Genomic DNA, 14,762 nt, shown 5'->3' with positions numbered 1-14,762 from the left:
AGTAGGTTTTTAACGCCTCATAAAATGTGTAGTAGAAATGTCTTCTTACTTTTCCACATTTGAAATTGGTAGTTGTGATGTTTTAGGTTAAAACAAAGACCAACTAATTCCAATTAATTAAAGCGTTATCTTGAATATTTGTTTGTCAAGGAATGTTTCTTGACAGAGAATCTTATATGTCAAGAGGTAAATGGGAGTCTTAAAGGTTTTAAAGAGTTTCAACTAATCAAGAACGAACCTATTAGTTATCACTATCACACGACCCGAGGTTGATAACCTATCGTGATTAACATATTCTTGTTTCTATGCCATTCCAGTTAAGTTAACTATGCATGTGAGTTCTATGAGTTCTCATTTGAATTCACAAGTCAAAGCACTTTAATCAATGAAAGTACATTGACCAATATAGGTGAGCTGCTCAACAACCTGGAAGCAATGGTAGGCCATGTACTACTAAGTCGCAAGAAATTAAGATTGAACAAGTTCAGTCCATATGAGTTTGGATTTGTCACAAACCTTTTCTTGTGATCATGGTTATGACAAATTCACATGGATAGGAATACATAAACAATAAAATCTATGTGGCAAAGGTTTCTCTCCGCCTCATAAAACGATTGTGAGGAAACGCTTTCACTAAGTAGCTTTAAAGAGATAGCAGTTGTATTAATTGCATTCTTAAATTCGATTATGATTACGGCATCCCTCTTCATAGTTCGAATTGTGAGAAATGGCAAATAGTCTGAACATTCAGGACTTACTGTTGTAAGTTCTGAAATAGCTTAGACACGCATATGAGCTATCTAAGGAAAGGTGTATGAGTTTGAGAAGCCTGGATAAAGTCTTATCGAAGAATCTTGTATCAGAAATCTTAAATTAGGTAAGAAAGTCAATAATATTGATTTCTAGAAGTCCATCTAATTTGTGGGTACATGTCAAAGTTAGTGGGAGCATAAGTGTTATGCTAGTAAGGACATAGTTATTGTGCTAGTGGGAGCATAATCATTATGATAGATGTTGTGAGTTAGCATTTCTATTTATAGGAAACAAATTTTTTTTGATTTGCAAAGTTCCAAAATTTGAAAAGTTGTTTTGCTATAGTAAGGGAGAGGATACTTATCCTTTATTTTGAATCTAAAAGTTTAGATTGAAGTGTTAATCGAACTTAGTCATCAGCATATATGAATAGCGAGTTGAAATGTTTCAACGTTGGAAATTCCATATATAAAAATAAGTATCACATCTTTATTATGAATCGTATCCCATATGATTCGAGTAAAGGATCGATTGCATATTTTATAATATTCGCATGTTCTGATTTTCCAAATGCCTAGGGAATTTACAAGTCCTCCCTTAAACCACCACCTTGTATTGAGCTTCCACTTCTTGAAATGCACCAAAAACCACCCAAAATGCACCCACAAAGCTCACAACACTCTTGGATGAAGCTACCACTCGAAATTAGGGTTTAAGGCTCTGAGAATGAAAGAGAGGCGCACCCCCTTGGACTTAAGGTGCTTTAAATAGTGAGCCAACCCTAAAAATTAGGGTTCTGGAGATTCTGGACGTACGATGGGCGTACGTCTTTTACACCCGCGTTTCCCTTATCCAACACTACGATGGGTGTACACCAGCTTACGCTGGGTGTACTCACTTGTTTGCCACCTTTGCATGCATGGGCTGATTTGCCAAGTATATCCATTAGGGACCAAAATTGCCAATAATTTCAAAGTGCCATAACTTCCTCATCTAAGGTTCGTTTCCAACGAACCTTTTATCCACGAAAAGGTGGCGAGAAGTCCTACGCTCCTAACCACACACCCGAGCCTTAAGACCTTCCGAATAAGACCCAAAATATGAGATATCCATTTACAGTCGTACACTTGGCTCCCGAAGACACAATCGGATATATGGATCACTTGAATGATAGCAACAACATCTGAAATGGCTAAAACCTTCCTTTCCCAAAGCTCTAATCCCCATGGCAGCTGATGATTGAGTCGCAGCCCCAATTAATATGGCAAATCTAAAACCGGGTGTTACAGTTAGATAGACATCAACACCGAAAAATGTAATTTTTTCATAATTACATAATTGATAATATACTACACAACTGATAATATAGTCGAAAAAAAATTATTGTGATTTGGCCGTGAAAAAAAAAGAGTTATAATTTGAAATCTGATTATGTGTGCATGTGAACTAAACCACAAATTAGAACTACAAATTTCGTTACTCAACTGACATTATAACACCCATAAAAATCAATCCAATTTAAAACTTTTTCAAAGTTCCATAAACCATTAATTATTACAAAATGTTTTCAAAATAGTTTAATATCAGAGTATCCCAGAAACCATAAGTCCAAAACATGAGGATGTGTACGGTCACGCCTTCTCCTTGTCGAGATATTTGAAGCAGCTGAAACAATATACTAAAACCGTAAGTACAAAGCTTAGTGAGTTCCCCCAAAATACCAACGCCATACAAATATAACCATATCATATAACAAATACAGAACATCATGCATAATGAGCCTTCAGCCTGACTGGACCGCCTCACAGGGCCTACAGCCTATCTAGACCGCTCTTGAGCCTTCGCCATGACTGGACCGCCTCGCAGGGCCTACAATCTATCCGGACCGTTCGCCGGGTATGTTGGCCTACAGCACAAAGCAGGACCGCCTCAACCCAACCCCCAACCAAACGAACATGTGCACATAAATATCATACACTAGCTCATATCATATACCAGTCAAACCGATCTAAAAGATCACTAATCATAGCAACATCCCAATAACCGGGATACAGACCTAACCGGTCACAAACATAGCATCATCCTACAACCAAGACACCAACCTAACCAGGTCACTAAGCATAAGCATATCACCATCCTAACTACCAGGATGTAATCAATAAACATATCATGCCATAATCCGGATACAAATCCATAAAGGGCCGTCCTTGGTGCCTTAGACCCTTTTGATATAGTGAGGATAACTCACATGGCACTGATGAAGTCCCGTAGACACAATCCCAGCTGCTGGATGACAGATTCGCGAACTGTGAATATCAAACATCACCCAATTAATAATTGGGTTGCAACTCATAACCATAAGTACATACTTAGGGTAAATACTACTTTACCCTTAACTTAGCTTTAGCCAAGCCCAAGGCCCAATTCAAAGGCCTAAAAGTCAACTATGAGCCAAAGCCCAACATATTGCCCAATTTTCCAAACTGGGACCAAACCTTTACATGGTCTTATTTAAAGGCCCAACCATCTAGTCCATTGCAAATATTTGGCATTTCTAATGGCCCAACATCTTATAATCATGAAGGCCCAATTATGGCTCATCTATGGCCCAATTTTCTAAATTGGGCCCAAACCCTCACATATGGGCCTTACCCTAAAGCCCATCTAAATATTTTAGTCCATATGATTATTCTTGGATGGCCCACCAATAACCCAATCATCAAGGCCCAATAGAAAGGCCCAACAATAAACCCAAGTGAAATTAGGGTTTCACATAGGATGACAATTAGAGTTAAGTGTTTCTCACTTAACCCATTAAGGACATAATCCATTAAGTCCATCACTCTACTAGATAAATCATATGGTGTGATTGGGCTTAATACACAATTCCATTCCAATGGCCTAAATGTGGGTCCCGATAAGTCCAATCCCATAAATCCAATGTTAGGGTTTTCTAAACCCTAATTAGGGTTTCCAATCCCATCTTAGCCCAATACGCCCAATAGCTAAGTATTTTGATCAATTAGGGTTCATTAGGCCCATTAGTCACATGTATGGGCTTTTAGGTGAATTAGGGCTTTATTGGGCCCGTTAGGGTTTCATTGGGCCCATTAGGGTTTTACTCCCTTTGTCCAAACATCCCAAACGAGGCACAATACAAACGAGGCACATCGCCACCCGGCACGGCGGCCAGTGGCGCCAGGAAGCAGCATCCACCACCATACGGTGGTGGTTTTGAGCTTTCTTTTTATTATTCACTTTCTAATTACATTGTACAAATCTTTAATCCCAAAATAAAAACACACTTAATAGAATAAACACACACACAACTACCTTGTGGTGCATGGCGGTGGTAAATGGTGGCAATCACCACCTCACGGTGGTGGTGGTGGCCTTTTCTTGGCATTCCGACCAAACAGAACACACACCCACCATATGGCTTGCGAATTAGACCATGCCATCCACATGGTGGCTCACAGCGACGACAACGACAACACAAATGGTATCAATGGCGACACGGCAGCGGTTGACGGTGGTAGGCAGTAGCACACAACGAAGGGTGGTCGTCAAGAGCTCATTCCCAGTGACAGCAAGGTAACAGCCACACGAATCTTGAAGGAACATCACACACCCACACAAACTCATAGCCACCTCCCATGGTGGCTGGTGGTGACGAGATACGGCAGCGACGGTAGGCAGGATAAGAAGAAGAAGATGCGGAGGGACGGTGACACTTCAACTGAGGGAGAAGAAAGCATGGAGCGAAGCGGTTGCGACGGAGACGAACCCCTCCTCCGTCTCCGACTGATGCGACTTCGGCAATAGTTGCAACTCCCACGATCCACGCTCACCCGCTCCTCCCGAATAACACGACACCGATGTATGGCTCTTCGTCTTCACCAGTAACGAAAAGGTTGGCGGCTTTCGGCTTCAATCGGTGGAGGAACGACGGCTGGAGAAGAAGGGGTGATAAGGTGGCGCCTGGGAGGGTGTTTAGGATTAGGGTTTTGGTAACCGGTAGTGTTAAGGTTATATACCCGGTCCCTATAACCATTTTCTATAATTCCAAGAATAGCCCCTCCCCATACAAATCTTTTCAAAAAAAATATCATATTTACCCATTACAACCCTATTCTTGTAATTCTTTTCATAATCAATCCAACAGTTACCAAATAGCCGCTCCTCTACAATTTATTTTCAAATAAAGTCCATAAGTTACCCTTCAGCCCTTAGTTTTCCAAAATATTTTCAAATTAAGTCCCAATAATTTACCAAGTAGTCCCTGCCTTCACAATTATTTACGAAATCAATCCGACACTTACACTTTCAACCCCCAACTTCTAAAATTGTGACAATTAGCTCCTCAAGACCAACATCTTGCTATATAATTATTGATTTTAGGGCTACTATACATTCATTAATTTATTTAATTGTTTATTTATAAAATGGGGTGTTACAACTCTCCCCAACTTAAATTAGATTTCGTCCTCAAAATCATTCCTTACCATTCCTTATACGCCATACCACTCAAGTAACATGGTCACCGTCCGGGGTACACCATATCCTTCCCAGGGTAGCCATGAGCAATCTTCGCAAAGCCCTAAAATCTGCAGATGAACGAATTCCTCGCAACAAGATAACATCTACTTGGTCTGAAATCTATTGTCTCGAGATGGTCTGAATCCCTGACAGACCACTCATACTGAATCATTATCGTTGAATCTAGTATGTTTATCCCTCAACTGACTACTCAACTTCTGATAACCTGAGGCTCCCACTAGAAAACTGAAATCACAAACCCAATTATCCCTGCAGGTCAGTTAGCATAACCCAAGCAATCTGTTATTACGTCGGAACTTGCAACCTAAAACACAAATACTAATACTGCTAATCGCTGAAACTGTCCGAACATTAAACTGCCTGAACCAGTATGCTGCCACATGGCTGCTTGCCAAAATCTACCGAGAGCTCCCTGGTCTCTATTCGTTCACCAATCATCTGAAATACCGGGTTACGGCCCGGCCGCGGAGCCAAAGGACTCCCCACTTAGTCGCCTCACACGACTTCTGAACGAAATCCTTCTCTGGAACTACTTGCCACTAGTTATCATGCCACTGCGACTCTAACAACTTTCTGATCTAACCAATTGGGTCCATGCATCGAATCCTGTCATCATCAAATCCAAGGCTAAAAGTGATTGCTACCCGACCAATGGTAGCCTAATATCCCAAATGACCTTAAGCATTCCACTACTTCCTTGATCTCACAACTATAGTGGCGCTCCTACAGTCTTATTATTGGCTTAACCAGGTCTAATCCCTCTGGGGAAATCCATAAACCAATCCATGGATTTTCCACGCCCTCACTGCTACACCAGACTGGTGGGTACTACAGTTCCTTCCGTGTCCTAACAACGCACTCATGCTATCTATCAACCTAGTGAATTTTGCGGCTACACCCACATAATTACATCACTCTAACACTATCTGCTAACCTGGTGAATGCTACGGCTACACCCACAGACTTACAACACTTCTCACACTATCTGCCAACCTGGTGAATGCTACGGCGACACCTGCAGACTTACAACACTTCTAGCACTATCTGCTGCTCGTGAATGCTATGGCTACCCCCGCAGTCTTACACCACTTTCCATACTACCTGATCGCTGGTGAATTCTACGGCTACCCCGCAGTCTTACAACACTTTCTATACCAGTCGAACACACACTCGACCTAACACACAACTGAACTTAATTCATGGCTAGAATCCCAACCTGATTCCCCAAATTTTGCTATAAAGCACCGAGAAGATGCGATTCCCATGCTGGGGAGTTTTACCGAACTCCCAACTCACACAACCCTCAACCCAAACAGCCACTTGGGTTTTCTTCCTTCCTGACAACGATGCGAAACTTATCCCATTTTCAAAACTGATCCTGCTTCTACATTCCGGGTCGATTCTCCCCCACTTAGATTCAACTAAGTGTTCACAATACATGGAAATTTGAGAATTCCCAAACCTTCTTACTTTCCAACGATCGACCTGATGACAACTAGACCTTTCCAACTAGTACTCCTTTACTAGCCAACCCCAAATGATCACACACTTCTAATAACTAGATGAACACTTCCTGAATCCCAGGGAAACCAACAGTCCCTAATGCTCGAATGGTCCCCACACCCAACTTGAAGTCCATAGATAGATGCTCCAAGTAATGTCTTAACAACGAGCTACTTCCCTTGGCGCTTTCCTCCGCCAATCATTAACGGTTACTAAAACCACTGAATCCTGACAATGCTGAATAACCATCCTGTGGGACCCTGTCCGCAGACCTCCCATATAATTGATGGGTTTTAAACAAAAGAACATCCTATGTGATCATGCAAACCCTAAAGCTTGGATCTAGGTTTCTCTATTGTACATGCAATTCATCCAAGACTTATAAACCCTAGATCTACCATACATATTTCGAAATTAGCATAACAAATCAGATCTATATGATTACCTCTTCAAGAATGGCTTGAATCTTCTTGACTTAGAGCTTAGAGTCACAAATGTCACTCCTTTAATGGCTTACAAACACCACAAGCAAGAGGATGATCTTGGAGAGAGGGAGGAGGCACCAAAAATGTCCTAGGGTTTCTCTTAGAAGGTTAGCCTCGTTTTTGGGAGCCTTAGGGGTCTTTATATACTTGTGTGGGCTGCTAGGGTTTCAGGAGAAACCCTAGTTCTCTGCTTAACCCTTAAGCAACCCATGGAGCTCCCTTGGAAAGCCCTTGGACAAAAATCATATGGGCTTTCCATAGATTTTGTCCAATCCCCTTTCAATTAGGAATCTATAGCCCAATTGCAACTATCATATAATTGCAATATCAGTCCCCTTTATTTAAATAATCTCTTTTAGCCACAAAACTAATTCTTAATTAATTCCTGACTAATATTAATTAAACAATATGATTTCTCATTTAATATATTATTATTATAACATATTAATAAATCATAATAACCTCTCTCTTCATAAATCATCCTATCAAGTTGCTTTGGTGAAGGCAACCCAAAAGGACCATGTACAACTGGGTCAAGTATATACCAAATATAGTTACAGACTTAGACACTAATCCAACAGTCTCCCACTTGGATAAGTCTAGTAACTATATTGTAAATACACTCTGATTAGCAATCGTAGCTCTCAAAGACGATGTCGAGCTATGATCTTATCAGTAACCTGTCCTTTAGATAAGGGATCATATATTCCTCCATTCTAGATATCGTATAGACATGAGACATGGACTATAATCCTTCTCTCAGTCTATGTGTTGTTTCTCGATTTTTGATTTATGACGACTGACAACAGACTACAATTGAACACATCAACTTAGTCCCGGCTTGGCCAAGCGATTAGGGTGTCATCACTAAATCATCGAGGGGCCCACAGATATCGCTTTTATCCCACTTTTGGTAAATGGAACGGATAAACCTTGACTCAATGCTTGCTTGTACCTACTCATCAAATCACACACAACAATATGTTTTATAGCACCAAGTTACTAGTGCGTTTACATATTATCAATGTGCAACCGACTTGCAGAATACAACTCATACATCTCGGTTTCAAAAATATAAGATATTATCATCTCACTAATCACCCGTGATAAAATCCATGAAGTGATTCAAGTGAGTGTGGGTTTAATCCAAAGCTCAAATCTTATTCAAAAGCACTCATGAATGTTGCAACAAACTTTTGCTATGTCTAATACACTTTAGACAATCTACAAACCAATTCATGACAATCTTCTTTCATACCTACTCCTAAAGTATGAGCGACTATGGAACGTTCAAATAATCTTATTATTCGGTGATGAGTTGAAAAACTCTTAGATCGATTAGATCTTCAACAGGCTAAACAATAAAAGCAAACAAACACAGTAAACACGATATAGAATCAAGTAATGCTTAATGATTCAAATGTAGTCACGCCTCAACAGAGCTCGATTAAGAACTTCCACTGTAGAGGCGAGCTAGGGTTTCTAGTACAATGATCAGAATAATAATTAAAGCGCTACTCACAAAGGATGCATGCATGCACCTTAAATACTAAACCCTAATAAAAAAAATACGGTTGGACAGGCCCAAACTGGATAACAAAATTGGGCTAAGGACCGAGCCCAAGGACGCAACACAACTAGACCCAACAATCTCCCTATTTGCGTCAAATGGAGTGACACTTCACTTCGGTAGAGGTTGAGGAGTTCGCTTCACAACCTTGAACAACTTTGTAATGAGGGCAAGAAGAATTTGTCAGTAAGCCATATACCACCGAAGCATATCTGAGAACGGCTTCTTATCTGCTTCACTATTTTGATCACACCCAGGGATAAGCTCAAGAATGTGCTCCAAACAGGAATTGGAGAATAGATGTTTGTCAGCCAGAGCAAATAAGCATCTTGTTGGATTAATGTCTAAGTCCATAACTATATTTGGTATGTACTTGACCCGACCCGGCATGGTCCATTTGGGTTGCACTTCACCGGCACAATTTATATGGATAGTCTTTTGAGAATAGTATATTTATGATTTATATTAATATATTATAAGTTCTAATATATTAATATGGAATCATATTATTTAATTAGTATTGATCAAGAATTAATTTAGAATTAATTAAGTGATCAAAAAGAACTAATTAAATATGGACTCTTATATATATGGAATGGGCCAAGTTCATTTAGGTTGGGCTAAGCTTTCATGGATGGTCCATGGAGCTTTTAACCCATGGATCCTATATAAATGAAAGGTCATGGGTATTAGGGTTTACATGGATGTAACCCTAATCCTCCATAATATATAAAGGGGTCCTTGGCACACAAAATTGGAACAAGTGTGTGAAAATAAGAGTGAGCCGATTTTAGTGTGCATACATATTCTCTCAAGTTCTTCCAAGGTGTTTTGGTGATTTGTGATTCCATTTGAGGCTTCCACACTATTGGGGCTAAGCTCTTAAAGCTTGAAGACATCAAGTTACATCAAAAGGTATGTCATCTAACTAGAACTTTGTAGTATAGGTGCTTCATAATATGCTAGTTTGGATGAAACCTTGGAATAGTTAATATTTGCATGTATAATAGAGAAAACATAGATCCAAGGTTTATAGGGTTGCATGTACACCATAGGAGTGTTAGAATGCTCAAAACCCAACAATGGTATCAGAGCCATGGGTTGTTTTCTGTTATATTGATGCAAATGTTTTATTTTCAAGTTGAAAAAAAAAAGGAAAAAAAAAACATGACGTTTGTCAAATTTTAAGATAATTACTTGTTTTGTGAAAAACGAATTATTTGTAAATTTGAATCATTTGTTATATGAGTTGAATTAGGTCAAATTTAGTAAAAGATAAAATGATATGATTATTTTATTAGTTTTAAAAGTTTGATCTAAATGTTTTAAAGAGTTACATATTTTGTCATAAAATTTTGGAGCTCAAAAGTTTTTTTTTTAAGTTGTGATCTTAAGAGTTTTTGAAACTTCCATAAGTTATGGATATGAAAGTTTTTTTTTTAAAAAAAAAATTTTGATTCAAAGTTTTTATGGAGTTACAAAATTTGGTGTTAATGTTTTAAAGAATTCCATAACTTGTTCTTAAGTTATGGAACATGGAAAGTTTCATCATAAAACACCATTAATTTCATAAGTTATGGAATCCAAAGGTTTTCAAGAATTACAAAACTTGCCCTCAAGTTTTGGAATTTGAGAAAAGTTTTTTATGAAAAAAAGAATTGAATTCTAAAACTCTTAGGTTCATAACTTAAACAATTAATTAAATTGTTTTAATTTTGAGTTTAATAATTGGAATTATGATGTTTTGTTGAATAGTTCAAATTAACTCTTATGGACTTTATTAATAGTTAATTGAAGCGTTTAATTAAAAGAGTATTATTAATCCATAAATATATGGTTTGAGTTTAATTAAATTAAAAGTCTAGTTTAATTAATAGATTAAACCACCAAGTATTTTAAATGTCTAAAATACACCCTTATACTATTATAATATTAAAAGTTTAATATATTATATGTATAAGAGCAAGTCGTCTTACCATTAGTAGGCCTCATTCACGAAGCCGGTCTATAAGGGGGGTATAAGGTTACTGCCTATAAAATGGCAGTTTAATGGGTGTCCACTCTCACTCACCGCTTCCTTGACCGGTGGAGGGTCGTTAGCCGAACAGGTAGGACAATGACTATAATTCTCCCTTCATTATAAGTATAATGATAAATACTAAGTAACTAAACACTTATAAATTCTCAATCTTAGTTACTTAAGAAAATTTGAATAAGGTGCTAATCCATGAAATTACACTTTGCACTTTGTTTAAGCTGTTAGTGGAGCGTGTGTGGTTAACCGGCATACTAACCTGGACTTAACAAGGTAGGCAAAGGGTAACTTAATGTTTATCATAGTATCGTTGGAGCGTGTGTGGTTAACCGACACATCGATTGAGGGGTAAATATTAAAGGTACCAAGTATATTTGCATGGTTACTTCACACCTTGTTTTGTGATCCTCGGCATCCCAGTCACAAAACCTGAAGGGCACAACTGAGATTGAAACATGCCATTGAAAAGTTCAATGAATCTCAAAAGAATCTAGGAGTTTCAAAACCAATTAAAACCTAATAATACATTTCGTTTATCTTGGTGGAAATTGGTGAATCGTCATTCACCTACCTTCAAATATTTTATAGCTTGGATTACAGCATCCCTCTTCCAAGATATAAAATAGTTTGTTGGGTTCTAGCCTTAATATATCATATTGGGTGTTATATTAAGGACTTAAATCAACTTTACGTGAATTTCTCCCATTGTTGATGTCTGGTTTAGACAACAATGATCTTCCCAAACCAAGCTTTCCTAATGAATATGACTTCCCGAGTTTGGCTCATGGAAGTCATACTTCTCTTCCTCCACCTCCTCCAATTATTCTCCCTAACCCACAAGTTCAAGGTCACTCAAGCCCTAATGGCAAGCAAGGTCTATGTGTGATCACATCTTAGAGATGAAGTCACATATTGACAAGTCGGGAGAGTTGGGTGTCAAAGTCTTGAGAAAGTTGGATGTTCAATCACTTTCTAAGTCACATAGTGAGTTCCTTTGCGACTACTATGAAACAGACTATGACATGAACCTTAATGATCATATCTATTTGCTTGGTGCTGCTGAATCAGCAATGATTTGGAACGATAGTAAAGCAAATTTGATTAGAAGATCAACTTCCCAAAAACTTTATGGACAGTGACAATGGTGACACTGGAAATCCAGAAAAAGCATTCTCTTCCCAATGGAAAGGGATTGGCCATAGTCAACCCGGTTGACCAAATGGTAAAGAGAAAGGCTAAGTCTGAGATAGTCCCATTACCAAAGGGTCCATGTGTTTATTTTGCCAAAGGAAGGGGCGTTGATTGCAAAGCTGCCAAATTTACCTAAGGATGTTAAAGTCAGTAAGTTTGACTCTACATCATCTAGAGCCCATTATCTAACTCTGTTAAGTTCTATTCTGAGATCCCCATTACATGATGTGACTGGGTCACATGTTGTTGTTTTAAGAATCAAAGAATATAGAGAAATCTTAAAGGAAGTATATGATGATTCTGATCGCGAAGGTGGATTTCGATCGCATCAGAATTTTGAGCAGTTGCTTAAGAAGTTTTGATATATTGCTAAGGAATAGATAACAACAATTTTCCATGTGGATTGTAAGGATAAGTTTTCCCGCAAAGTTTTAAAATAAAATAAAATTGTTTAATTTTAGTTATTTGAAGTATCCTTACATTGGCATTTGTGGAAAATTGTTGCTTATATGATTCCACTGACAGCAATATTGGAAAATGGATTTGATTCTTTCATTTGCGGTAGTGTCTAAATTTACCAAATCAGGAAAGTTCCTCATCACCCAAGTTTCAATTGGACCGAAACTTGGAATCATGCAAGTTGAATAGTATGATGAATGAGAACTTTCAAGCATTGGAAAATCAAGACTAATTACTTGTTCACATGGATGTGTGAGTCAAGTGAAGGACTAAAGGGATCGAGTACACATTCTTGTGCACTGGTCATGTCCACCACAAAGCTCGTTAAGACTATTTGATTTACTAAAGTTTAGTAAATATGGTTATACTTACAAGTTTAAGTATAATTCTGAAACATTGGAAAAGTCTCAATGTGTGGCAGAACGAATGGGAAGAATCAAATTACGCAGAAAGATAAAAGTTTCTCAAATCTGAAAAGATGGGAGAGTACTTTAGTATCATGTTTGTGATCATCTTAATGATTTAGAAATCATATCACAATTAGTCCTCTAAAGGTCATCTTAGTGCATTCTTATGACTAAGAAGAGGAGTCATGAATTGTTGAAATGGTTAGATCAGGAAGATGAGTCATACTTCGTTCCAAAACAATTCTTAGAGTCATACTCCAAGATTGTAACTTGAGTGACATATCTTAAAGAAAGGTTTAAAACACTTGTCAAATGTAAGAGTAAAAGCGTCCTACTCTTGTACATTTGAAATTGGTAAGTTGTGATGTTTTGGATAAAACAAAGACCAACTAAGGCCAATTGTGTGAAGTGTTTGTCTTGATAAAGAATCCGCACTATCTCTTGATTATTTGGCAACATAGTCTTATATGTCAAGAGGATAGTGGGAGTCTTAAAGATCCTAAAAAGAATTTCAAGAACTATTCAAGAATAAAACCTGAGGTTCTTCACTAGCACACGACTTGAGGTCTATAACCTATCGTGTTGACATATTCTGTGCCCATTCCAGTTAAAGTTGGCTTTGCATAGGAGTTCTGAAAGTTCTCAATTGGTTGCATAACAACTTGGAAGCAATGACAGGCCATGTACTGCCAGGTGGCAAGAAGTTAAGATTGCATAAGTTCATTCCATATGAGTTTGGATTTGTCATTATCCTTGTCTTGTGACTATGGTTTTGACGATTCACATGGATCAGAACACATACACCATAAAATCTAAAGGTCATAAGGTTTCTCTCCGATTCATGAAAATGATGGTGAGGAAACACTTCCACCAAGTAGATTTGAAGCAGATGGCAAAAGGTCTAAACAATTGAGACTATGATTACGGCATCCTTTTTCATAGTTCTGAAATTGTTTAGACACACATGCATGCTATCTAAGGAAAGGTGTATGATTTTGATAAAGTTTTATCAAAGCATCTCGTATCAGAAATCTGAACTTTGGTAAGAAAGTCAATAAAGTATTGATTTCTAGAAGTCCAGCTGATTTCTGAGTACATGTCAAAGCTAGTGGGAGCATAAGTGTTATGCTAATAATCATCATGTTAGTGGGAGCATGATAATTATTGTTAGTGTTGCAAGTTAGCAATGTTAATTATAGAAAACAAAAGTTTCAATTCGTGAGGCTGCAGGGATTGAAAAAGTTGTTTTTGCTATAATTAAGGGAGAGGATATACTTCATTTCAGTTCTAAAGGCTTAGATTGAGACCTTAATCATCTTTAGTCAAGAATATATATATGAATTTCATGTTGGATTGGTTCAACTTAAGGAAATTCTATATATTGCGTTCTCAAAATTCGATTATGATTACGACATCCCTTTTCATAGTCAAATTTTGAAAACATGGCAAATAAAAATATTGTAGCAAAAGACTGGTCTAGAATCATGTCTTTATGTGAGACATCATGAATCGTGTACCATTTGCTTTGGGTACATGAATTTCATGTTGGATTGGTTCAACTTAAGGAACTTTTATATATTGCGTTCTCAAAATTCGATTATGATTACGGCATCCCTCTTCATAGTCAAATTTTGGAAACATGGCAAATAAAAATATTGTAGCAAAAGACTGGTCTAGAATCATGTCTTTATGTGAGACATCATGAATCGTGTACCATTTGCTTTGGGTACATGATCGATTGATGTGCTATAATATTTGTCATTTCTAAATTTTTCCAAATGCCCAGAGGCATTAAGAAG

The sequence above is a fragment of the Lactuca virosa genome, chromosome 5, assembly GCF_052849685.1.
Source record: "Lactuca virosa cultivar CGN04683 chromosome 5, Lactuca_virosa_CGN04683_v6, whole genome shotgun sequence".
NCBI classification, from domain to species: Eukaryota; Viridiplantae; Streptophyta; class Magnoliopsida; order Asterales; family Asteraceae; genus Lactuca; species Lactuca virosa.
Note: the sequence above shows the minus strand (reverse complement) of the source record.